General features: G+C 46.7%; 2 pseudogenes; both read left to right on the top strand.

The window, feature by feature from the left end:
- Window positions 1-27,491, top strand: part of LOC119043610 (leukocyte immunoglobulin-like receptor subfamily A member 6) — a 144,443-nt pseudogene extending 116,952 nt beyond the window's left edge.
- On the top strand, window positions 3,245-5,383 carry LOC119039923 (28S ribosomal protein S35, mitochondrial-like; annotated as a pseudogene).
- Window positions 27,492-27,769: the final 278 nt, after the last annotated feature.

Raw genomic sequence — 27,769 nt, forward strand, 5'->3', positions numbered from 1 at the left:
AGGGTAGAGGGAAATGAAGAAGGGGAAAGGGGACAACTATAATGAAATAATCAATAAAATACATTATTAAAAAAATAAAATCAATGTATAATTTTTTAAGAAAAAAAGGGCCATTAATGAACTTTTAACAATACTAAGTCATGAACCGAGGATTTCTGTATTTTAATTGAATAAATTTGATGTGTAACATTGTGTAACTTTAAGAGGTAAACATGTTACTTTGATACACTTATATATTGTCATATGACTGGCAATGTAGCAATATTTACATATTACATATATAAAGTGCAATACTAATGTCTTATTCATTATAATGTACATTAAACCTCTGTGGTTTGTTTGCTACTCACTTCGTTTGTACTCTTCAACATCATTGCTCCTGTCCCTGCCTCCACGCATCCCTGTGTTTTACACATTTGACTGTTTGTGATTTCACATGTGAGGGATACCACACAGTAAGTACTGTAGTCTTTGTCTGACTTAGCTCATTCAACATAATGTGCTCAGGATCCATCTATGTGGCTGACAATAAGGAGACATTTTTCTTTCTTGCAGGTAAATGTCTTTCCACTGTCTGCATGCACCGCACCGTTTTTATCCCTCCATCCACAGATGAGCGTCTGAGTTGCTTTCATGTCTGAAATTATCATGAACAATGCTTCACATAAACACGAAAGTGAGTGTATCTTGTCAAAACAGGGGCACGATGTTTTTAATTCCTTGACTGCAATGTTGAATAAACAGAGCTACCAGTCAGTCCTCGTCATACGTCAGACTGACCAAGACCCAAGAAGTCTGGAGTTCTTGGGTGAATCCTAATTGGGTGTGTAAGGCTCCCTCAGGGACAGCACTTCTGTTTGCAGGCAGATCACCTTCAACCCCGAGGAGATGCACTCCCACCGCTACTTACTGGCACTGCACATGAGGTAGTAGCTAAGAACGGGAACACTCGCGGCTGCCTTCTTGCCATCACCACAACGGGCACAGGCGCTCTTACCAGCCTGTCTCAGCAGTCTTTTCCCAAGACCTATATTTAGTGTGGACTTTATGTCTGTTTCAGGCTATTTACATTTGATCCAACTAACTGTGATTTTTCCAACCCCCTTGAACTATGGAGTCAGACATTTTCATCTCTGATTTACATCACGGGCGGAGAACATTTCCTCTGTGAGCCCGGGCTTTGGGGATGAAAGTGATGGTCCCATGAGGACTGACACCGTGTGAAAGGCCAAACTGCTGCCTGACTGAGGTTACTCTGTGTGGTGCCGCCCTCTGGTGGCTGCAGCCCATATTACAGCTCCTGATTGCGTCACACCTTTCTTTTTCCAGGGAGCCCAGCTACCCAAGGTCAACCCTAAGGCCAGAACCAGCTACATAAATTTCAAGCAGGGCCAAATATAAAATGAAAATGGAGGGCTCCATGTTTAAAACTATTTGAGAATTTAAATATGGCCTCTGCAGAGCATTAAGCCTAACCCAAGCTCTTCTAATAGCCTGAGACGCTAGCCCTGACTCACAGGACAAACGCATGGTTAGTCCTCCGCATAAGTTCCACGTCGACTCGAGCCATAAAAACCCTCAGAAATGGCAGTCCTTGAGCATCTTCACTCTCCCGTCTGAGGGCTCTGTTCCTTTAAAGATTTCACATGTTGGGCTCCAACTATCATTCGGTATTTTGCTCTGATCAAAGTGCTGACAAAATCTGAGATGATTTTAGCATCAACAAGAATAAATTAGACACATTGATTATATTTTTTATTTTTTTTAATTTTTTTATTGATTATGCTGTTACAGTTGTTCTATTCCCCCTTTATTCCCCTCCACCCTACCCCCCCATCCCCACCATCACCCCCCCTTTAGTTTATGACCATGTGTCTCAAGTCCTTTAGATTCTATATTTCCCATGCTATTCTTGCCCCCCCATCTATTTTCTATCTACTGTCTATGCTACTTATTTTCTGTACCTTCTCCCCCCTTCTCCTCCTCCCACTCCCCTGTTGCTAACCCTCCTTGAGATCTTCATTTCTATGTTTCCACTCCTGATCTAGCTGTCCTTTTAGTTTGCTTTCGTTTTAGGTGTGGTTGTTAATAACTGAGTTTGTTGTCCTTTCACTGTTCATGTTTCTTTAACTTCTTTTTCTTAGATAAGTCCCTTTAACATTTCATATAATAAGGGCTTGGTGATGATGAACTCCTTGAATTTGATCTTATCTGAGAAGCACCTTATCTGTCCTTCCATTTTAAATGAAAGTTTTGCTGGATAGAGCAATCTTGGATGTAGGTCTTTAGATTTCATGACTTGGAATACCTCTTTCCAGCCCCTTCTTGCCTGTAAGGTCTCTTTTGAGAAATCCGCTGACAGTCTTATGGGGACTCCTTTGTAGGTGACTGTCCCCTTAGCTCTTGCTGCTTCTAGGATTCTCTCCTTCATTTTAATCTTGGCTAATGTAATTACGATGTGCCTTGGTGTGTTCCTTCTTGGGTCCAACTTCTTTGGTACTCTCTGAGCTTCCTGGATTTCCTGGAAGTCTATTTCCTTTGCCAGATTGGAGAAATTCTCCTTTATTATTTGTTCAAATAAGTTTTCCACTGGTGGCTGTGCCTTTTTTCATTCTGGTACCCCTATAATTCGGATGTTGGAGCGTTTAAAGATGTCCTGGAGGTTCCTAAGACTCTCCTCATTTCTTTGAATTCTTGCACCCTTTCTTTTTTTTTTAAATATATTCAGAGGGGAAGGGAGAGAGAGGGAAAAAATCTTCACTCTCACCCCAGCTTGACTCTTTTCTGTTTGGCCATTATTTGCTTTCTTCTGGTCCACTCCATTGATTTGAGTCCCAGTTTCCTTTTCATTGTTATTGGTGTCCTGTGCAATTCCATTCATTTCAATGAGTTTCGCCTTCATATATTTGTCTAATTTGTCTGTATAATCAACCAGTTCTGTGAGGATCCTGATCACCAATTTTTTAAACTGTGCGTCTGTGAGTTTTGCTATTTCTTCATCGCTTAGATTTATTTCTGGGGCTCTGAGATCCTCCTGCGCCATCTTGGTCTGTTCGGGCCCTTTAAGTGTGAGAAGCTGCGGCTTGGATTCCCAGGTCGCTGGGTTGTGACGCTGTATGTGGGGGCGTGGTCAGAGCGGGGAAATGGCGACCCCCTCTGCCGCTTCTCACAGCTAGGTGCGGAGGAGCAGTGCCTTAGGTGGTTCACCTGTGCCGGGCCACTCAGAGTCGCTGGGTTATGACGCTGTATGTGGAGGTGGGGTCAGAGCAGGGAAATGGCGGCGCCCTCCCCTGCCGCTTGCCGTGGGGACCTGCCGGCCTGGTCCAACCGCCCACTCCCTCGCCTGTCCACCCTCGCACAAATGCGCGACCTCAGTCAACACGCAGCCCCGGGCCCGGCTGTCTCCCCCGAGGTCGCTCGCCTGGTTGCTCGCTGGGTCGCTCACTAGGTCTGACCCTGCGCCTGGATTCCGCGGGCCTGAGTGTGTCTGGCCGAGTCCTCCTGTGCAACCCTGCTCCGCCAGCCGCTGGTTTCGCCCCTTACCAGTCAGGCTGAAGAATTTGTTGTTAACGGACTTCCGAAAAGTTCAATTTTCCGTGTTCTGGCTGTGTTTTCTGTTGCTAATATTTAGTTTTCTCTAATCTTGGTTGTGGGAGAAGGCACGGCACATCCACCTATGCCTCCATCTTGGCGGAAGTCTGATTATATTTTTTAAAACATACTTATCTTACAAAAAGACACCAGAAGCAAGCCCCGTCTGCACAGGTGGTATCAGCATGTGAATGCAGGATGGACGAGAGAATCGGGGACAGTCCCTGTGCACAGAAAGACACAATGAGCTCAGGCCAGGAACAAGGAGGGTGGTGCTGGGGATGTGACACCCACAGGCACTTAGGTGTCCCCATCAGGTTCCCACAGGAACTGAGGGGCTATGAAGTTAACACTGGGAGACCGAGCTGTCTGTCTGCACTGGGAGATGGTCTCCCTCTTCTTGAGGCAGACGTTGCATCCATTTCTTGTGGCTGCTATAATGAATCTCCACAGTCAGAACAGCTTAAAATAATAGAAACTCATCCTCTGGCATTCTGGAAGTCAGAAATCCAAATCAGTGTATGGCCAAGGCCTGCTTTTCTCCCCAGACTCTAGGAGAGATTCTGTCCGTCCTGGGTGGCTGCCTGGCACTGCTTGGCGCGTGGCCGCATCACTCCCATCTCAGCCTTCAGCTTCACGTGGCCTTCTTCTCTGCATGGCATCTCAACTTCTGTTTTGTAAAAGGAACGTATCACTGGATTTAGGACTCACACAGATAACCTAGTGTCATCTCATCTCGAAATTTTTAACTTAATTATATTGTCAAAGAACCTATTCCAGCTCTCTGTCTTGCCGTCTTCACAGCTATGACGGCTGCCTCACTCCCCACATGGCTGTCTCTGCAGCAGGGTGGGGTGGAGGGAAACTGCATGCCCTCTCCACCACTGCGTCTCCGACCACTCTCACCCAGAACCAAGCCCACGTACAACAGAAGGAACATCCAACTCTGAAAGGCCACTGAGAAGAAAGGTACTACCTCCTAGGATGGAGGACATGGCTGTTGACCAGAGCTGGCCCAGGGTTTACCCTTTTGCAGCACCAATTGACCCTCTGCAGTGCCTCCTCCTGTTCGAAAGGGTCGTCCAGTAAAGAGGGGCATGCCCGTGGCAAAGGAGGCAAATCCGGAACTTCTAAAGACCCCCCAATTCCCTGCATTTGACTCTTGTAACAATTAAAATGCACTGTGAGGCTTTTAAAGATTTCTGCTCTGAATGACTGCTGCCCTCAACAGTGATGAAAAGTGCGAGAAGCATTTTCCAATCGAAACTGACACAGCTGATTATGTTTCATCAGGACCATCTGTTTGAAATCACAAAACATGAGCAGTAACCTTAAAGGTTAAACTCTCCAGTTTGAATTTACACGATCATGCAAAGGAGAAACTTATTAAACTTGTAGGGGAGCAATACTGCAAGACCACAGACAGCTGTGCTTACCATCAAAACAGGTAAGGGCCCTTCAAAGAGGCAGAATTATGATTATGCAGTGTATCTGCTAACAGCTTTCTACCACGAGTCTAGGAAAACAGAGGAATGGGAGAAACATAGGACTGAAGCAGACATAGAAGCGTACATACGGACAAACAGCTTCTTAGAAAAAACTATACTCTGGACACATTTCTCTGAGCTACAGCTGCAGAGAAAAACTGGAAGTAAATGAAGTAGAGCTCCTTGGTACTAAAGAAGCTGGAGATTGCAAAAAGTCTGTTGTTAGTTTTAAGAATGAGGGGGACGATGAAACTACCCTTTCTCAGTACAAAGAATCAGTGAAGAGACTATTAAATCTGACCTGAATTATATCAAATCAAATTGATCAAATATGCTTCATTTATTGTGTGATCTATATGTAATTGTTATCTAATTCGATGTAAAGTTGAAAATGTTAATAAAAACATTGTTTTTAAAGAGGAACTTATTTCAAAACCAGGTCAAATTCGCAGGTTCCAGGGGTTCAGATGTGAAGATACTTTGGGGAGGCCCCCACTCAGCCCTCTGCAGGCAGCTTGATTCTGTGCGCCAGTCCGTGGGGGATTTGGGTGGTTCTGGGGCTTCGCTTATGGGGGCTCTCCTGGAATCTGCAATGAGCCACAAATGTAGGCTTTGTCTGCAGTTTACAGAAGTGGGGGACATGGAGGAAAAAGAGAAGGCAACCCGGAGGAAACTTCCAGCAGACCCAGACATGGACCCCCAAAGACCACCAGCCTAGGACCTACAGAGAGTCAAGTTGGTAGAAAAAGGAGGGCTTTCCAGATTGATACCACGTGCTCTGTGAGACCTGTGCTTAGATCATGGCTACAGAAATGTCACAAAATATATTTGGGAACAAGCACAAAAGAGAATATACATAATTGGACCTCATCAAAATTTTGTCCTTCAAAGAAACTCATTAAGAAAGTAAAGGAACAACACACAGGATGAAAAAATCTGCCAACCACATATGTGACAAAAGACTCATATCAAGAATATATGGTAACTATACTCCCTGGCTGGTGTAGCTCAGTGGATTGAGCGCGGGCCTGTGAACCAGAGGATCACGATTGGATTCCCAGTCAGGGAACATGCCTGAGTTGCAGGCAAGTTCCCAGCAGGGCACCCACGAGAGGCAACCATACACTGATATTCTCTCCCTGTTTCCTTTCCTTCCCCTCTAAAGATAAATAAATAAAATCTTTAAAAAAAGAATATATGGTAACTATAAACGACCTCGAATAGCAGCTACAACTTTGAGAAATAAGAACAAAGTAGGAGGGATCACAATACCTGATATCAAACTGTATTACAAGGCCACTGTAATCAAAACAGCCTGGTACTGGCATAAAAACAGGCACATAGACCAATGGAACAGAACAGAGAGCCCAGAAATCAACCCAACTCTCTACAGTCAATTAATATTCGACAAAGGGGGGCAGTAACATAAAATGGAGTAAAAGTAGCCTCTTCAACAAATGGTGTTGGGAGAACTGGACAGCTACATGCAAAAAAAATGAAACTTGAGCACAGACTTACACCATACACCAAAATAAATTCAAGGTGGATAAAAGACTTAAATGTAAGTCATAACACCATTAAAGTCCTAGAGGAGAACATTGGCAAGAAAATCTCAGATATTTCACGCAGCAACTTCTTTACTGATATGTCCCCTAGAGTAAGGAATGTAAAGGAAAGAATAAACAAATGGGATCTCATCAAAATAAAAAGCTTCTGCATGGCTAAAGAAAACAGTATTAAATTAGCAAGACAACCAACTGTATGGGAAAACATATTTGCCAATGATACATCAGACAAAGGTTTAATCTCCAAAATATACAAAGAACTTACACGACTCCACTCTAAGAAGACACCCAACCCAATTAGAAAATGGGAAAAGGACTTGAGCAAACACTTCTCCAAGGAGGACATACAGAACATTCAGAGACACATGAAGAGATGCTCAATATCATTAGCTATCAGAGAGATGCAAATTAAAACCACAATGAGATACCACTTTACACCAGTCAGGATGGCTATCATAAACAAAGCAACAAACAACAAATGTTGGAGGGGTTGTGGGGAAAAGGGGTCCTTAGTTCACTGTTGGTGGGAGTGCAGACTGGTACAACCATTATGGAAAACAGTATGGAATTTTCTCAGAAAAATAAAAATCGACCTGCCTTTTGACCCAGCAATTCCACTGCTGGGATTATATCCTAAGAATCCTAAAACATCAATATCAAAGAACCTATGCACCACAATGTTCATAGCAGCACAATTTACAATAGCCAAGAGTTGGAAGCAACCTAGGTACCCATCAGTAAATGAATGGATCCAAAAATTGTGGTACATATACACAATGGAATTCTATGCTGCAGAGAGAAAGAAGGAGCTACTACCCTTTGCAACAACATGGATGGAACTGGAAAGCATTATGCTGAGTGAAATAAGCCAGGGGTTGAAAGACAAATACCATATGATCTCACCTTTAACAGGAAGCTAAACAACAAAACAAACAAACAAGCAGAAAAAAAAACAAACAAAAAACAAAGACACTGAAATAGAGAACAAGGGATAGTGACCAGAGGGGAGAAGGAAGGGAAGTTAAGGGGAAAATGGGGGAGGGATTTGGAGGAACAAATAGGAAGGACACAGGGACGAGAACTAAGGGGGGGTGGAAATGGGAGGGAGGTGGGGAGCAAGGGGCGGGGGAGGCTGGGATGGGAAAAATAGACAAAAAACTGTACTTGAAAAATAACTAAATAAAATTTAAAAAAATAATAAAATAAAAAAATTTAAAAAAAAGAAAATGCTGTTCTAAAAAAAAAAAGAACTTGAGACACATGGTCATAAACTAAAGGGGGGGTAATGGTGAAGATGGGGGGATAGGGTGGAGGGGAATGAAGGGGGAATAGAACAACTGTAATGGTGTAATCAATAAAAAATAAATTAATTTTAAAAAAAAAGAATATATGGTAACTATACTCCCTGGCTGGTGTAGCTCAGTGGATTGAGTGCGGGCCTGTGAACCAGAGGATCACGATTGGATTCCCAGTCAGGGAACATGCCTGAGTTGCAGGCAAGTTCCCAGCAGGGCACCCACGAGAGGCAACCATACACTGATATTCTCTCCCTGTCTCCTTTCTTTCCCCTCTAAAGATAAATAAATAAAATCTTTAAAAAAGAATATATGGTAACTATAAACGACCTCGAATAGCAGCTACAACTTTGAGAAAGAAGAACAAAGTAGGAGGAATCACAATACTTGATACCAAACTGTACTACAAGGCCACTATAATCAAAACATCCTGGTACTGGCGTAAAAACAGGCATATAGACCAATGGAACGGAACAGAGAGCCCAGAAATAAACCCAAGTCTCTACGGGCAATTAATATTCGACAAAGGGGGCAGCAACATAAAATGGAGTAAAAGTAGCCTCTTCAACAAATGGTGTTGGGAGAACTGGACAGCTATGTGCAAAAAAAAATGAAACTCAAGCACCAACTTATACTATACACCAAAATAAATTTGAGGTAGATAAAAGACTTAAATATAAGCCATGACACCAGTAAAGTCCTAGAGGTGAAAACTGGCAGGAAAATCTCAGGTATTTCACACAGCAACATTTTTACTGATCTGTCCCCTAGAGCAAGGGACATAAAGAAAAGAATAAACAGATGGGATCTCATCAAAATAAAAAGCTTCTGCACAGCTAAAGAAAACAGTATTAAAATAAAAAGAGAACCAACTGTATGGGAAAACATATTTGCCAATGATACCTTACACAAGGGTTTAATCTCCAAAATATACGAAGAACTTACACGACTCCACTCGAAGAAGACAAGCAACCTAATTAAAAAATGGGCAAAGGACTTGAACAGACACTTCTCCAAGGGGGACATACAGAGAGTCCAGAAACACATGAAAATATGCTCAATATCACTAGCTATCAGAGAGATGCAAATTAAAACCACAATGAGTTACCACTTTACACTGGTCAGAATGGCCATCATAAACAAAGCAACAAATAACAAGTGTTGGGGAGGTTATGGAGAAAAGGGGACCCTAATTCATTGTTGGTGGGATTGCAGACTGGTACAACCACTGTGGAGAACAGTATGAAATTTTCTCAGAAAACTAAAAATGGATCTGCCTTTTGACCCAGCAATTCCACTGCTAGGTTTATATCCGAAGAACACTGAAACACCAATCCAAAAGAACCTTTGCACCCCAATGTTCATAGCAGCACAATTTACCATAGCCAAGAGTTGGAAGCAACCTAGGTGCCCAGCAGTAAATTAATGTATAAAAAACTATGGTACATTTACACAGTGGAATTCTATGCAGCAGAAGGAAAGAAGAAGCTCCTACCCTTTGCAATAGCATGGATGGAACTGGAAAGCATTATGCTGAATGAAATAAGCCAGGCAGTGAAAGACAAATACCATATGATCTCACCTTTAACATAAAGCTAAACAACAGAACAAACAAGCAAGCAAGATATGACCAAAGACACTAAAATAGAGAACAGGGGGACAGTGACCAGAGGGGAGAAGGGAGGGAATTTCAGGAGAAAAGGGGAAGGACTTACAGGAACTAGTGTAAAGGACACACGGACAACAACTAAGAGGGGTAGAAATAGGAGGGAGGTGGGGAGCACTGGGGAGGTGGGCTGGGATGGGAGTAAAAGACAGAAAACTGTACTTGAACAACAATTAAATAAATTTTAAAAAGAATATATGGTTACTAACATGCAAAACTAATAATAAAAATATCTCCATTCAAATATCCGAAAAGAATACATATAGATAGATGTCCAAAGAAGACATGCCCATGACTGATAAGCACATGAAAAATGCTCTAGATCATTAGTCATAACTGAGATGCAAGTAAAAACTACGAGATACCACTGCCCAGCCTCTGAAGTGGCCAGAATGGCAGATGGATAAAGGAAGTCCTCGTTCACTTCTTCTTTTTTTAAAAAAAAATATTTTAATGATTATGCCATTACAGTTGTCCCACTACCCCCCCTTGATTCTCCTCCACCCTGCACACCCCTCCCCCACCATTCCCCCCTTTAGTTTATGTTCATGTGTCACGAGTTCTTTAGATTCTATATTTTCCATACTATTCTTGCCCTCCCCCTGTCTATTTTCTACCTACTGTCTATGCTACTTATTTTCTGTACCTTCTCCCCCTTTCTCCTTCTCCCACTCCCCTGTTACTAACCCTCCATGAGATCTTCATTTCTATGTTTCCACTCCTGATCTAGCTGTCCTTTTAGTTTGTTTTTGTTTTAGGCGTGGTTGTTAATAACTGCAAATTTGCTGTCCTTTCACTGTTCATCTTTTTTATCTTCTTTTTCTTAGTCAAGTCCCTTTAATATTTCATATACTAAGGGCTTGGTGATGATGAACTCTTTGAATTTGATCTTATCTGAGAAGCACTTTATCTGTCCTTCCATTCTAAATGAAAGTTTTGCTGGATAGAGCAATCTTGGTTGTAGGTCTTTGGATTTCATGACTTGGAATACCTCTTTCCAGCCCCTTCTTGCCTGAAAGGTCTCTTTTGCAAAATCAGCTGACAGTCTGATGGGAACTCCTTTGTAGGTGACTGTCCCCTTAGCTCTTGCTGCTTCTAAGATTCTCTCCTTCATTTTAATCTTGGCTAATATAATTATGATGTGCCTTGGTGTGTTCCTTCTTGGGTCCACCTTCTTTGGGATTCTCTGAGCTTCCTGGATTTCCTGGAAGTCTATTTCCTTTGCCAGATTGGAGAAATTCTCCTTTATTATTTGTTCAAATAAGGTTCCCACTGGTGGCTCTTCCTTTCCCCCTTCTGGTACCCCTATAATTTGGATGTTGGAGTGTTTACAGATGTCCTGGAGGTTCCTAAGACTCTCCTCATTTTGTTGAATTCTTGTTTCTTCATATTTTCCTGTTTGGCCCTTTTTTTCTTCCTTCTGGTTCACTCCCTTGATTTGAGTCCTAGTTTTCTTTTCATCACTATTGGTTTCCTGTGCATGTCCCTTCATTTCAATTAGTTTCGCCTTCATATGTTCCTCTAATTTGTGACTAAAATCAACCAGTTCTGTGAGCATCCTGATCACCAGTGTTTTTGAACTGTGCGTCTGAGAGTTTTGCTATTTCTTCATCACTTAGATTTATGGGCTCTGGGGCTTTGAGATCTTCTTGAGCCATTTTTGGCCTGTTTGTGCCCATTAAGTATGAGGAGCGGAGACTTAGATGTTCACCAGGGCAAGGCCCCTCAAGTCGCTTGGTTGTGAAGCTGTATGTGGGGGCAGGGTCAGAGCAGGGAAATGGTGGCCCCCTCTCCCATCTCTCGCCACTGGGGCCTGCTCAGTCCTGTCTCACCACCCACTCCCCTGCCCGTCTATCTGCACATGACCACAGTCAACTCGCCACCATGCCCTCACTGGGTCCGCCAGTTGCTCACTGGGTCACTCACTGGGTCCGCCCATTGCAACTCCACACATGGGATCTGCGTGCCTGAATCCCTCTGACCGAGTTTTCCTGTGCAACCCCAATCCGCCAGCAGCTGGCTTCACCCCTCTTACCAGTCAGGCTGAAGAATTTGTTGTTATCAGACTTCCGAAAAGTTCAATTTTCTGTGTTCTGACTATGTTTTCTGTTGCTAATATTTTGTTGTCTCTAAACTTGGTTGTGTGAGAAAGCATGGCGTCTCCACCTATGCCTCCATCTTGGCGGGAGTCTCTACATTCTAGGTATGGTTGTTAATAACTGTAAGTTTGCTGTCCTTTCACTGTTCATAGTTTTAATCTTCTTTTTCTTAGATAAGTACCTTTAACATTTCATAGAATAAGGGCTTGGTGATAATGAACTCCTTGACCTTATCTGAGACTCTTTGACCTTATCTGAGAAGCACTTTGTCTGCCCTTCCATTATAAATGAAAGCTTTGCTGGATAGAGCAATCTTGGATATAGGTCCTTGCCTTTCATGACTTGTAATACTTCTTTCCAGCCACTTCTTGCCTGAAAGGTCTCTTTTGAGAAATCAGCTGACAGTCTGATGGGAACTCCTTGGTAGGTGACTGTCCCCTTATCTCTTGCTGCTTCTAGGATTTTCTCCTTCATTTTAATCTTGGCTAATGTAATTATGATGTGCCTTGGTCTGTTTCTCCTTGAGTCCAACTTCTTTGGGACTCTCTGAGCTTTCTGGACTTCCTGGAAGTCTATTTCCTTTGCCAGATTGGGGAAGTTCTTTTTTATTGTTCGTTCAGATAAGTTTTCCACTCGTGACTGTTTCTCTTCCCCTTCTGGTACCTCTATAATTCGGATGTTGGAGCATTTAAAGATGTCCTGGACTTCCGCCAAGATAAAGGCATAGGTGGATATGCCGTGCCTTCTCACACAACCAAGTTTAGAGACAACAAAATATTAGCAACAGAAAACATAGCCAGAACACAGAAAATTGAACTTTTCAGAAGTCTGTTAACAACAAATTCTTCAGCCTGACCGGTAAGGGGCGAAACCAGCAGCTGGTGGAGCGGGGTTGCACAGAAAAACTCGGTCAGACGGACTCAGGCGCGCAGAATCCAGGCGCGCGGAATCCAGGCACAGGGTTGGACCTAGTGAGCGACCAAGCTAGCGACCAAGCGAGCAACTGCTGGGGAAACAGCGAGGGAGCAGGGCTGCGGGTTGACTGTGGTCGCGCATTTGTGCACGGATAGACAAGCGAGGGAGTGGGTGATTGGACCAGAACCCAGTGGGTCCACACTGCAAGCGGCAGGGAGGGTGCCGCCATTTCCCTGCTCTGACCCCACCTCCACATACAGCGTCATAACCCAGCGACTCTGAGTGGCCCGGCCCTGGTGAACCACCTAAGGTGCTGCTCCTCACCCAGCGGCGCGAAACAGCAGGGGGTTTGCCATTTCCCGCTCTGACCACGCCCCCACATAAGCATCACAACCCAGCGACTTGGGAGTCCAAGGCGCCGCTCCTCACACTTAAAGGGCGCGAACAGACCAAAAATGACTCAAGAAGATCTCAAAGCCCCAGAGCCTATAAATCTAAGTGATGAAGAAATAGCAAAACTCTCAGACACACAGTTTAAAACACTAGTGATCAGGATCCTCACAGAACTGGTTGATTATAGCCACAAATTAGACAAATATATGAAGGCGAAACTAATTGAAATGAATGGAATTGCACAGGACACCAGTAGCAATGAAAAGGAAACTGGGACTCAAATCAATGGAGTGGACCAGAAGAAAGCAAATACTGGCCAAACAGAAAAGAGTCAAGAAGCAAGAATTCAAAGAAATGAGGAGAGTCTTAGGAACCTCCAGGACATCTTTAAACGCTCCAACATCCGAATTATAGGGGTACCAGAAGGGGGAAAGGAACAGCCACCAGTGGAAAACTTATTTGAACAAATAATAAAGGAGAATTTCTCCAATCTGGCAAAGGAAATAGACTTCCAGGAAATCCAGGAAGCTCAGAGAATCCCAAAGAAGTTAGACCCAAGAAGGAACACACCAAGGCACATCATAATTACATTATCCAAAATTAAAATGAAGGAGAGAATCCTAGAAGCAGCAAGAGATAAGGGGACAGTCACCTACAAAGGAGTCCCCATCAGACTGTCAGCTGATTTCTCAAAAGAGACCTTACAGGCAAGAAGGGGCTGGAAAGAGGTATTCCAAGTCATGAAATCCAAAGACCTACAACCAAGATTGCTCTATCCAGCAAAACTTTCATTTAGAATGGAAGGACAGATAAAGTGCTTCTCAGATAAGATCAAATTCAAAGAGTTCATCATCACCAAGCCCTTATTATATGAAATATTAAAGGGACTTATCTAAGAAAAAGAAGTTAAAGAAACATGAACAGTGAAAGGAGAACAAACTCACAGTTATTGACAACCACACCTAAAACAAAAGCAAACTAAAAGGACAGCTAGATCAGGAGTGGAAACAGAAATAAAGATCTCAAGGAGGGTTAGTAACAGGGGAGTGGGAGAAGGAGAAGGGGGGAGAAGGTACAGAAAATAAGTAGCATAGACAGTAGATAGAAAATAAATGGGGGTGGGCAAGAATAGCATGGGAAATATATCTAAAGGACTTGAGACACATGGTCATAAACTAAAGGGGATAATGGTGCAGACGGGGGGTAGGGTGGAGGGGAATGAAGGGGGGGAATAGAACAACTATAACAGCATAATCAATAAAAAAATTTTAAAAAAAGATGTCCTGGAGGTTCCTTAGCCTCTCCTAATTTTTTTTTTGAATTCTTGTTTCTTCATTCTTTTGTGTTTGGTCATTTTTTTCTTTCTTCTGGTCCACTCAATTAATTTTATTCTCAGTTTCCTTCCCATCACTATTGGTTTCCTGTGCATTTCCCTTCATTTCACTTAGTTTAGCTTTCATTTGTTCCTGTAACTTTTGACTAAAATCAACCAGTTTTGTGAGCATCCTGATCACCAGTGTTTTGAACTGTGCATCTGATAGGCTGGTTGTCTCCTAGTCACTCAGAAGTATTGGTTCTGGGGCTTTGAGCTGTTTCTCTTGAGCCATAATGTCTTGGTCTGTTCCCACCTGTTACGTATGAGGTGCGGAGCCTTAGGTGTTCACCAGGGCGGGGTGACCCAGTTGCTGGGTTGTGATGCTGTGTGTGGGGGCTGGGTCAGAGAGGGGCAATGGCCCTTGTTCCATGCTCTCTCTGGGATTTCAGACTCCTCTGCTGCTTCCCGCAAGCAAATTGGGCCCTTCTGGTGCTGGTTCCCAGGTGTGTGGACCTGTGCACCCTCCAGAACCCTATGGGTCTCTCCAACAAACTGTGAGCCTGGGAGCCTCTTCCAGCACCTCAACCCCCAAAAGTTTTTTCAATTGGTGCTTTTAGGCTTTAATTCTAGGTGTCGGGGTCCTGGTTTGAGCAGTCTGTCTCACTGCTCATTTTTTGCCTGGTTTATCTGCGTGCGAATGTGTGACCACAGTCAGCCAGCCACCTTGCACCCTCTCTGGGTCCACCTGTTGCCACCCAATGCCTGGGATCTGCCAACCGCTGCCTGTGTGCCTGTCAGTTCAGCCACTTTTTCCTACGTGACCCACTCCACCAGCCACTGACTTCTCCCCTCTTACTGGTCTGGCTGAATGATTTGTTGTTGTCAGAGTTCCGTACAGTTCAATTTTCTGTCTGTTTTGGCTGTGTTTTTGTTACTAAATCTTGTTGTCTTAAACTTGATTGTGTGAGGAGGCACAATGTTTCCACCTATGCCTCCATCTTGGCCAGAAGTCCCTCATTCACTTCTTGAATGAGCGGTTTGTGTCATGTTCTGGCCATTCCTTGGACTGGTCAGCAGAGTTGACATGTGATCCAGCAACTCTCCCCCACCTTGGGGGATCGGTTGGTTGCTGGGATGGTGAGAGGGTGGAAGAAATTTTACATTCATAGAGTCTCAGGAAAGGGAATTAAATTGCCCAAGGTCACACAGGTTCGAGAACAGGCAGAGTCAGAACTGGCACCAAAACTGGGCTGCTCCCAAGTCTTGTCTGGTGTCCTGCACCCTCACATACCGGGACCGAAGCCAGCCTCTGGACTTCGGTTTTACATGAGGTAGAGGCAGAGTGTGTGGGGCCTGCCGATACTCAGATCTGGTCTGAAAGTTCCCAGAAGCTGCTGTCCTTTCAGGAAGGGCAGATTGCCGCTGAGGAGGAAACTGCGACTTGTCGCATGGAGCCAGGACCTTGTCACACCCTGTGTGTCCGTCTGTCCTGCTGGGTTCTGTGGACTTTATACGTCTTCTGCACCACTGGGTACCCTGGGAGGCAGCAGCACAGCACCGACCCCCACTGACCTTCTCTGCCTTTGTGGGTTTTGGGAAAAGAGTAGTGTCCTCTCACTTCCCAGGTCCAGGACTCAGGAGGCTCAGTGGGGGCAGAAGTTCTAGGGGGAGGAGATATCAGTCCCAGATCTGACCCCAGCACTCAGGGGCCCAGACCAGGCCTGGAATTTGGGGGGGTGGGGGGCTAGCTCCCACAGAGAACTCTCAGCAAGGGTCTCTCAGGGCCCGTGGGACCAAGTGCAAGCAGGTACATCCTTCCCTAGACCTTCTGCTTCAGCCAAAAGACATCCCTGGACAGGTGGGCACACAGTGGGTCTGGGCTGATGGTGACAAGTCTGGAGAGGGTCTTGGAGTGACAGCTGGGGAAGCTGAGAGGACAAGGACACCTCTGACACTCAGGTCTGATTCCTTTCCAGGCGTCCTCCCCAAACCCTCTGTCTGGGCTGAACATGACAGGCAGCCTTGTGACTGCCTGGTGTCAGGTGTCTCTGCAGGCAGATGCCTGCACGCTGTGTAAAGAGACAGGCTCAGCCCCCTGGGCTATGGGGACCCACAGGACTGCAGCAACAAGACTGCATTCCCCGTTGAACCCACGAGCTCCCATGCTGTGGGGAGATGTCCGTGTGGCTGCTCAGAGCAGAGTGATGCCTTACTGCTGGTAGAGACATGTACAAGAGTGAAACTGAGCCCTCTTCTTACAGGCAGAAAGAACAGGGTGTGACTTGAGGGGGACCTCGCCCCTCACAGTCCACACTTGGGGATTGTGGGGTGGTTGTCCCCTTTAACACAGATCCTCCTTCTTTTCCAGAAGTGTGCAGAGCCTCCTCCCTCTCAGTCCACCCAAGTCCTGTGGTGGCCTCAGAAGAGAACATGTCCCTCTCATGTAGCCCAGTGATCACAACTGGCACTTTCCATCTGCTGAAGGAGGGCGGAGCTGACGCGCCCCGACACATGGATCCAGGACCTGTGATAGGAGGTGGTGGGCCCAGACTATCTTCTCTGTGGACCCCGTGGGCTCTGTGGGTCCCCCCAGGCAGGGACCTACAAATGCTGGTTTTTCCAGCTGCTTCTCCCACGTGGTCGCATCCCAGTGACCCTCTGCATCTCAAGGTCTCAGGGGAGGGAACACATCTCACGCTCAGCCCCAGCTCTGTCCTGGGCCCTACATGTCTGACTGAGGCAGGGTGCCCAGTGGACCCCTGGGTGTCCAGGAACACTGGTCTCCTGGGACATGAACCACAAGTGGGGAGCTTTAGGAGGGACCAGTGAGAACACTCACTGCAGCTCAGTGGGCAGTGTGGGTCCAGGCAGTGCTGGCTGTGTGCAGAGAAAATACTGAAGACACTGAAAAACCAATCTTTGAGAAAAAGAAATGAGACTGTAGGCGACATGAAAAGCCAGGCACGGCCCCACCTCCTCCTTTGGATCCTGCTTCATGCAGCACTTGGTGTCTGCAGACCCTCGCCCAAGGGACCAACTTCATGTTTGTTGGGTGTCAGAGTCCTCTTAGCCTAAAGGAGACATAGACTCCACCAGGCTTCTGCTAGGTTCTCAGTTTATTCTTCAACTAATAAAACATTTACAGAAAGAATTGCTTCCTAAAGTCCTGGGGATAAATGTGGAGATTTAAGGAAGGGCCCCCTGTCTCAAGTATCACTGAGGTCCTTGGTGCCCAGTGTGGTCAGTGTGAGAAGAAGTGCACGAAGGGGAAGAGACCCAGCTCAGGTGTAGAGGAGACGCCACACCTGCTTCTGCCCATTGATGCTGGTTCTGGGGCCCCTGAGAGTCATCTGGCACCTATGGAATCAGGCCCATGTATGGAGACAGAGTAGAGGAGGCTTCTCATTTGTGGGTCAGGGTGATTGGGGATCCACTGGAAGCGTGAGCTGAAGTGAGCTGTGTCCCACTCCCCCGCTCGTGATGGAGCCCACTGACAAAATCCTACCCATATCTGGGACGTGTTCTCTCGTCTACCAGAGCAGAATCTTACTGTGGATTTCAAAAGACTCAATCAGTTCAAAACTTTGGAGCCAGTGGACCCCTATGGAAGAAAGAACATGAGTTACTCTGAGCAGGAACATCGGTCTACTCTGAGTATGCCCTGTTTCCACCAGGAACCACTGTCATTACCTGGGCATGGAAAGAAAGGCAGGATTTGTGCTCATTTCCCACAAGCGCCAGGTTATCAGCTGAATCGGGTCTTCCTCCAAAACACCTCCCGTAAGGACTCTTGTCAGCATTCCCTCCCTCCCCCAGAATGTTTGTCACCTTCCCAGGGCCCATCTTATATCAATACATATCTGTATTTTTGTCCAGGTGTTTACCTAAACATTTTACTCTGTCACAGTTTGGAAGAATCAATTAAATGTCTATAACACCCAATGTGATCTATAAGTTTAGTATAATCCTTATGAAGACTCCGAGGGCACTTTTCACCAAAGTGGAAAAGACAATACTAAAGTTCATACAGAATAACAAAAAACCCTGGAGGCATAACACTTCCTGATATCAAATTATAATGCAGGGCTGTATTAATTAAAACAGTATGATAGTTGCAGAAAAAAGACATACAGACCAATGGAACATAACCAAAAGCTCATAAATAACCCCCATGCATATAGAATTAACTAATACATGACAAAGAAGAAGCATTTGGCAAAATCCAATGAAACTCTCAGCACACCAGAAATTGAAGAGAACTTCCTCAATCTGATAAAGGGACAAGTAAAAACCTACATTGAATGTCACATATAATAGTGGAAAACCAAATGTACAGGGAATGTATAAAGGAGGGTAGCTGGACACAAAGGCCTGAAGCTCAACAAAGGAGCCTTGTCTGGGGAAGGCCCTAGGTCTTGGGAGGCACTTGTCTACCAGCCTGAAGCCATCCTCTCTGTGGCCATCAGAGGGCACATAAGAGACACCGCAGATCCTGTAATTCTCAGAATGAGACACATCCTAGAGCTTCTTGTTAAACAGGGGCAATAGTTCACCCAAATGAGTGTCTTGCCTTCAGGAAGAGCCAGGTGAGTCCAAAAGAGATTGGTTCCCCACTGGCCCAGCAGAGGGTCTTAATGGCCCATCAGTCTAGGGGAGTCTTCACACCCTGTCCTCCATGAGACTACTTACTAGTTAAATGCATCTTCACATAAACCAATAGCTCCCACAGCTGTCTCATCACATCACGTGTGAGACTTCAGGTGATGGACGTGGGTGAGAACAGCAGAGGACAGGGAGTTTAAATCATCTTCCTTGAGCCCCGGCTGGTGTAGCTCAGTGGATTGAGGGCTGGTCTGTGAACCAAATAACCACGGTTCGATTCCCAGCCAGGGCATGTGCCTGGGTTGCAGGCCAGTTCCCAGCAGAGAATGCACAAGAGGCAACCACGCATTGATATTTCTCTTCCTCTCTCCTTCCTTTCCTCTCTAAAGATAAATAAGTAAAATCTTTTAAAAAGCATCCTCTTCAAGCTAAGAGAGTTACATGTTGGCTGTTGAATATGGATAAGTCATATTTTCTTTCTTAGGCGCAGTTTCTGCCTCTGTTTTTAAAAATGTAAACATTATTTCACAGAGTAGTTGTGAAGCTCACATGGGTACAGCATACAAATATAATTACTATTACTAACTACTTGTTACTCTTGGGACAGAATCTCCCGGAACTCACCAAGAGCAAGGGGCATCAATGTATATCTGGCCCCTAAGTCGTTAAATGGCTAAAACTTCCCCGGAAATACACAAAATAATAAATGTGCCACACTGATGGCTGAGGGAAAAGCTTGGTGGCCTCCGTTCTCACTGGCAATATTTTCTTTTTTTATAAATAATGTATTTTATCGAATTACGCCATTACAGTTGTTCCCTTCCCCTACTTAATTCCTCTCCACCCTGCACACCCCCTCTGGCCCACATTCCCCCCCTTTAGTTCATGTCCATGTGTCATAAGTTCTTTAGCTTCTACATTTCCCACACTACTGTTACCCTCCTCCTGTCTACTTTCTCCCCACCATCTATGCTATTTATTCTCTGTACCTTCTCCCCCCCTCCTCTCACTTCCCTGTTGCTAGTCCTCCATGTGATCTTCATTTCTGTGGTTCCACTCCTGATCTAGCTGTCTGCTTAGTTTGCTTTTGTTTTAGGTGTGGTTGTTAATAACTGTAAGTTTGCTGTCCTTTCACTGTTCATATGTTTTTATCTTTTTTTCTTAGATAAGTCCCTTTAACATTTCATAGAATAAGGGCTTGGTGATAATGAACTCCTTGAATTTGACCTTATCTGAGAAACACTTTATCTACCCTTCCATTCTAAATGAAAGCTTTGCTGCATAGAGCAATCTTGGATATAGGTCCTTGCCTTTCATGACTTGGAATACTTCTTTCCAGCCCCTTCTTGCCTGTAAGATCTCTTTTGAGAAATCAGCTGACAGTCTAATGGGAACTCCCTTGCAGGTGACTGTCCCCTTATCTCTTGCTGCTTCTAGAATTCTCTCCTTCATTTTAATCTTAGCTAATGTAATTATGATGTGCCTTGGTGTGTTCCTCTTTGAATGCACCTTCTTTGGGACTCTCTGAGTGTCCTGGATTTCCTGGAAGTCTATTGCCTTTGCGAGATTGGAGAAGTTCTCCTTTATTATTTGTTCAAATAAGTTTTCCACTTGTTGCTCTTCCTCTTCACCTTCTGGTAACCCTATGATTCAGATGTTGGAATGTTTAAAGATGCCCTGGAGGTTGCTAAGCCTCTCCTAATTTTTTTGAGTTCTTGTTTCTTCATTCTTTTCTGCTTGGTTGTTTTTTTCTTTCTTCTGGTCTACTCCATTGATTTGAATCCCAGTTTTCTTTCCATCACTATTGGTTCCCTGTACATTCTCCTTCATTTCACTTAGTGTAGCCTTCATTTTTTCATCTAATTTGCGACCAAAATTAATCAGTTCTGTGAGCATCCTGATCACCAGTGTTTTGAACTGTGCATCTGATAGGTAGGCTATCTCTTTGTTGCTTAAAAGTATTGGTTCTGGGGCTTTGATCTGTTCTTCCATTTGAGCATTTTTTGGGGGGAGTCTAGTCACACCTGTTACTTAGTGAGGGGCAAAGCCTTAGGTGTTCATCAGGATGGGGCAATCCACTTGGCTGGGCTGTGATGCTGTATGTGGGGATGGGGTCATAGAGAGAACACTGGTGCTTACTCTGCTTTCTCATATTTCAGTCCCCTCTGCCGCTTCCCACAAGCAAATTGGGCCCTTCTGATGCTGGTTTCTGGGTGGGTGGGCTTGTGTATGTTCTAGGACCCTGTGGTCTCCCCAGGAAACTCTCCTGTGAGGCTGGGAGTCTCTCCCGGCACCTCAACCCCCACAAGTGTTTTCAATTGGTACTTTTAGGCTTTATTTCCCGGTACTGGGGCCCTGGGTTGCACAGTCTGTCTCGCTCCTTGTTTTTGCCTGGTTTATCTGCATGCGAACGTGTGACCACTGTCAGCCAGCTGCCTTGAGTGCCTCACTGGGTCTGATCATTGTCTCCCTGTGCCTGGGGTCTGCCAGCTGCCGCCTGTGCACCTGGGTCTACCAAACGCTGCCTGCACGCCCGGGTCCACCAGCCACCACTTTTTCCTGATGCGACCCCTCTCTGCCAGCCGCTGACTCCGTCCCTCTTATCGGTCTGGATGAATGGTTGTTGAACTTCTGTAGAGTTCAATTTTTCTGTCAGTTCCATTGTTTTTTGGTTTCTAAAATTTGTCTTTAATTTCGGTTGTGCAAGGAGGCACAGTATGTCTACCTACACTTCCATCTTGGCCAGAAGTCTCATTTCTCTTTTCTACACTTATCTGTGCCTATATATTTTAGAACTATTGTAAGTAGCTTTATTTTGGTATTCAGAGCAGACAGGTTTTTGAGTGGGCGCAACAGTCTTGCACTCGATTGTGGACAACTTGATCCTCCCAAGTCCAACACACTTATGTCTTCATCTGGTCTGGAAGTTGATGTCTCCCTCCTATGAGCCCAGAACCACTGACCACAACAACTCTGAGGTTCAAAGTGAGGAACTTGAGGCTCAGAGATAAGCCAATACAATTCAAGGTTACACAGACATTGGATGATGCATATCTAAATAAATACCTGTTTTAAGTAAAAATCAGAACTCTACCTCAAACCAGTGTTTCCTAAAGCTTGAAAGCAAGACTGCAGGATGAGAAGGAGACTTTAGCCCAAAAAACAAGGGACACTAGGAGGCAGGAATGATTCAGAGGCTTGTTCCCAGGAAGGTTGGGTAGATGCTACAGCTAAGAAAAAAAGGAAGTCTGGGAGGGGAGCTGTGACAGAAAGAAAACCATACCCTGGGACCAGGAGAAAGGGTATGTTTCCTTCCCTCGTTTCTCTTTATTCTTCCTTCATGTTCATTGTCATAGTGACACCCGACGTGAACTGCACAGTTAGATGGTGAACATGCCTCTGCAGATGTGAGCTGTCTGGGACACAGGAATCCATGTCTTACTGGAGCATCTCCAAGGCCTGGGTGATCAGTGTCCATAGTGAGGGTGCCACAGCAAGGTGCTAACAGATAGGCTGAGGGTAAAGGAGACCCCGTGGGGAAGGTTGTTACAGGGACATTCCCTGATTCACCTCATCAGCAATGAACATTTCAGGAAGCCTGAGGGTCCATTTACTACTCATCATGAAAAGAAGATCTAAGCTCCTGGACAGGAGCTGTTCCCCTTCATGAGTAGCAGCTGATGTGACAACCCAATGACAGGGAGGGCCAGCCTCTGAGTATCCATACCCTGCGTGTCTGAGGACACTGTGACCTCCTACATCTGCATCACTGGGTCCAGAAGAAGAGATACCATGACCCCCACACCACAGCCAAGCCCTGGAGTGTCAGGAAACCCCAGGACTCAGGAGGCTCATAGGGAAGAGGGTTCTGCTCAGGACTCAGGGCCAAATCTCCCACAAGAACTCTTCCAGGGATGAGTGTGGGCAGAAGAACCCAAGTGCTGGCAGGTGAATCTCCAGGTATCCCATGGGTCATTCTGACTGGGGACAAGGGGCCTCATGATAGGCAACTGGGATAGAAAGCAGCAGATCTGGCCTAGCAGATGAGGACGTGGATGGAGTCCTAGAGCTGAGTGCCTGGAATGGAGGTTTAGAAGTGTCTTATGACCAAGCCTATGATTTCTTTCCAGGAAACCTCCCTGAACCCACCATCTGGGCTGAGCCAAGCTCAGTGATTCCCTGAGGGAACTCTGTGATCATCTGGTGTCAGGAGACTCTGGGAGCCAAAAAGTTCAGTCTGGAGAGAGATGGAAGCCCAGCGCTCTGGGATAGAGAGTTCCCACTGGATCCCAGGAAGAGGCCAAATCCTCCACCACACACATCACAGACTGATGCAGGGAGATAGCACTGTTACTCTCTCAGCCACAGTGGGCAGTCAGAGCACAGTGCTGGTAGTGGCTGGTGAGAGGACACTCAGGGCCCTCAGCCTCAGGCTCTGTTCTCAGAAAGGGTGTGCTCCCTGGGGCTGTCCTCCCTCTCACAGCCGCACCCTGGAGACCTGCAGAAAATGTGAGCCTCATTTAACACCCTGCCTCACTTTCTTCTAGGGTCTACAGCAAACCCAGCCTCTCAGTCCTGTTGTGACCTCAGGAGGGAACATGACCCTCCAGGGTGGCTCAGGGCAGAGATTTAACAAGTTCATTCTGACAAAGGAAGGAGAACAGAATCTTTCCTGGACCCTGGACTCACAGCCACAGACCAGTGGGCAGTTCAAGACCCCGTAATCCTCAGCTGCCCATGGACATTCAGATGCTGTGGCTCTTACAGGAACAGAACTCAGGTGTGATAACACCTGAGTGACACCCTGGAGCTCCTGGTCTCAGGTAAGTCCCATTATTGTCCCGTCCATAGGTTGAGACAGCAGACACATTATCAGCATCTTTGCTGTGAGGGGAGCCCCAGGAGAGAGAGTGGGATGAGAGGAACGGGGCAGGGGGACTCCTGGGCAGAGACACAGAGAGAGAGAGAGAGAGACAGTGAGACCTGGGGACCAGGACTGCAGAAGGGGGTTTATGGGAGGAGCAGCCTCTGTCATTCATGTCTGATTTCCCCAGGTGTATCTGGGAAGCCTTCCCTCCTGACCCATCAGGGCCCCACCGTGGCCTCTGGAAAGAGCCTGACCCTCCAGTGTCACTCTGATGTCAGCTATGACAAATTTGCTTTGTCCAAGGACGGGGGACAGGGTCTTCCTCAGAGCACAGTCCTGCAGCCCCAGGCCAGGCTCCCTCAGGCCGACTTTCCCCTGGAAACTGTGAGCAGCTCCCATGGGGGCTGGTGGAGGTGCTACAGTGGACACAACTTCTCCTCCAAGTGGTCATTCCCCAGTGACACACCGAACATCCTGGTGGCAGGTGAGGAGCCAGCGGGTTCAGTCTTGGACCCAGAGTCTGCAGAGGCCTTGCAGGGGTATCTCAGAGGGTGAAGGCCAGAGAGAAAGCACAAGGCCCCAGGGAGAGAGACAGACAGGAAGATAGGAAACAGGAGGGAGTAGGGGGAGGCTCAGAGGAAACACACACACACACACACACACACACACACACACACACACACACACACACACACGCAGGAGAGCCCTCAGAGAGGCCTGGGCACTCTCAGGTCAGAACAAGGCAGGTGGCAGACCCTCATCCCCCTCCCTCTCTCTGAGATGGCCACCTGACAGGTCCCTCTCAGTGCAGCCAGGCCCCACAGTGGCTGCAGTAGAGAAGGTGGCCCTGCCGTGTCAGCCACAGAGCTCAAGACACCCTTTCCTCTGTCCAAGGATGGGGCAGGCGATCCCTCTTTGCTTCTTCAATCACTGAGTACTGAGCTCAACGGCACCAGGCAGAACTGGTCCTGTAACCTCAGCCCACGGGGGGAACCTACAGCTCCTGTAAGACAACAAATTAAAGACACATTGTTTGCTACAGCTCAAACAACAGCACCCCCTACCAGCTGTCACACCCCAGTGGGCCCTTGGAGCTCCTGGTCTCAGGTGAGGGGCCCTGACCCTGTCTCTCTGAGCTGTTACCTAAGGGTCCAATCCCTAGAAAAAATGATGGGCTGAAAGAGGAGTGAGGGGGCTCTAGGGATGGACACCCATGAGACACCGGACCCTCAGAGACCTGCCTGCCCTTGTGACCATTCCCCCTCACCTGGGTAGAGAATGTGCCAGGTGGTCAGCAGAGGGGCCTTGAGAGGGCCACAGGACAGATGTAGGAGAAAAGTCTGAGTTATCTGGGGCCCCACTGTCAACCCTAGGTCCCCGCCTTTTCCTGTCTTCATTCCCAGGATCCTCTGTGTTCCCCAGCTCCCCACTCACGGGTCCCATCCACAGCTCGTGAGTTACTGTGCTCACAGGGAGCACAGGCCACCCAAGGACAGTTCTGAGTCTCTCGGGGAATCTAATGCCCTCAGACCTGAAGAACAGACAGGCTAAGTACCAGAAGGCTGGGTGTGGAGAATAGATTTCAGAAAAACAAGGCGGCTCCAGGCCCTCTGAGGTCTGGCCTTTTGCTCCCCGTCTCCCACAGAGTCAGCCTGGCGAACTGATAAGTAAGGATCTCTGTGGGAGGTGGTGGGTAGGTCTGTGGTGGGTTCAGGCACCTCGGAGATGCCGACGTGGACACCCCCTGCCCTGTCTGGGTTCAGTGTCTCCAAGTGTCCAAGGGGCTAATCGTGGCCCAGAGCTTAGATTCTAGTACTGGCTCTGGCCTCTTGGGACGGGGGCTTCACAGGGAAGCCCCACAGGACATGCCGCTACAGGGACTGTTCCCTCCATAGAAGTGGAGGGGTCAGAGATAGTGTACAGGGAGGGACAGGCAGACAGGTTGCTGGATTCCAGGCCCTTTGCCTCAGCTCAGGGGCTCGGCTCAGAAGAGAGAACAACGGCTGGAGCCAGACCTGGTTCAGTTCCCAGCTCTGCTCAACTTCATTCATATGGGGCTGGAGAGACCCTTCTCTTCTCTGAGTGCCAGGTCCAGGTTTGTGAGGCTCCCTGGTCTCATCCTGCTCACAGGTCTCTTGTGAGATTAAGTGAAGTAAGGGCTCAAGGAGACAAAGCCCACAGCACAGCCTGACCTTCATAAAAAGGCACCAGGGCCCTGCAGGGCAGAGACAATCCCAGGAAAGACAGAGTCCACCACATAGACCTGTGCCTCCCATGTTCCTGCTACATTGGGTGGCAGGTTAATAAGGATTCCTCAGCTCCAGAAGAGACATGGGCAGGCCCCCCGGCATTGAGGAGCCCCAGAGTATAAGGCTGGTGCATCTAGGGGGGCAGCCTGAGGACAGCACAAGGAACCCACAGTCCCAGGTTCCAGTCATGGCCTTGCCCCACCCAGGCTGTGTGACCCGGGGCACGTGGTTAACGTCTCTGATTCTCAGTGTAACAGGTGGGGTGGGGGTCAGGGTATGCACCGATTCCCAGTGCATGACTATTGTGAGGCTGAGGGAGTAAATGACAGGCAACCTGGCAGAGCAGTGCAGCATCTTTAATGGGAATCCCTGGAGTCAGAGAAAGTCAGGCTGTGTTTGCTCCTCCTCCAGCAGCTAGTACTGGGGCTCCTGAGCCCAGGGCCCTGCCCTGAGACAGTAGCAAGTGTTGGGGTCCAGGGAGATTCCACTGGCAGGACATTCGGGAGCCCCTGCCACCAGTCCCTCACTCTTGGACCCTGGGTCCCTAGTGGTTGAGTTAGTGGAGTCTCTCAGATGTGGGCAAATAAGCTTATGAGCTCCGTGCTGCCAACGAAACACAGAACACCTAGCTCTTAATTATTTCTCTATTGAGACTTTCATCCCTAATCCTGAACTCCCAGCTACAGCTCTTGTTGGTCTGACTCAGAACAAATTCTGAATTCAGAAATCACAGGCAGGCTAATAGTCACTCACAAGGAGATGGAGGAAACCTGGCAGAGAGGAGGCAGGGCTCATTAAACCAGCTGTGTGAAAGTTATGGTCTGAGAAGTGGGGCATCTGAGTGCACAGAACCCAGGAGGAAAGCTTGTGCCTTTCTAAGTTTTCATTCCCTCCCTCATTTCATGATTCTTGGGAGCCACTGACACCAGCAGCCCACCACAAGACAAGTCAGACCCCATAAGCAGTGAGTAGGAGAAATTCTCAGTCTTAGGGCTGGGTGCAGAGGGACGTGTCCTGCCAGGGAGAGGCAGGTGACAGGTGCCCTGGGTGGACATCCAGGATCCTGGGATGACTTTTGTCTGCCCTGACCTCTGTGACCACTTTGCTCACAGTTCCTAGCCTCCTACACCTAAGACTGCACAGTGAACAATCTCATCTGAATGGGCATGTCTGGATGGATCCCTGTGGTGCTCAGGGCCCTGCTATTTCACACTTAAAATAGCCAGAAAAGGACCCATAATGCTGCCAGGGGGCAAACACGAGAGGAGACAATGCACTGTGTAGAGTCGTGGAGACTTGGAGCACATCTGATGATCCCAGGAGGTGTCAAAAGAAAATCTGGATTATGAATTGGGGAAACTCTCTTCCCCAGTGGAATGAATTTGGTTTGGGTGCAGGAAATGGTCTGTGTGTTCCCTGTACAAGACTCTTCCTCCATTAAATATGTACTTCCTCCCCCTACTGTGGTTGACTTTCTGTAATGACAGCCCCTCTTTTTCTCACCTTTATGACACAAGGGCCCATCCACACAGCTGTTTGTGTCCACACATGTAAGGCCTCATACTCTCCTCCACTGCTATGTAAGACAATTTCTTCATTCTAATCACCACATTATCAGATGAACATTACTGAGTCTTCCTCTGTTCACTTCACAGACATTAACCATGGTTCAATAACTGTTTAAATGAACTAAGTCAGATACAGGCCTGGGAAATATATATCCAA

Source organism: Artibeus jamaicensis, unplaced genomic scaffold (genome assembly GCF_021234435.1).
Source record: "Artibeus jamaicensis isolate MK-2021 breed Jamaican fruit bat unplaced genomic scaffold, CSHL_Jam_final contig_47, whole genome shotgun sequence".
Lineage (NCBI taxonomy): Eukaryota > Metazoa > Chordata > Mammalia > Chiroptera > Phyllostomidae > Artibeus > Artibeus jamaicensis.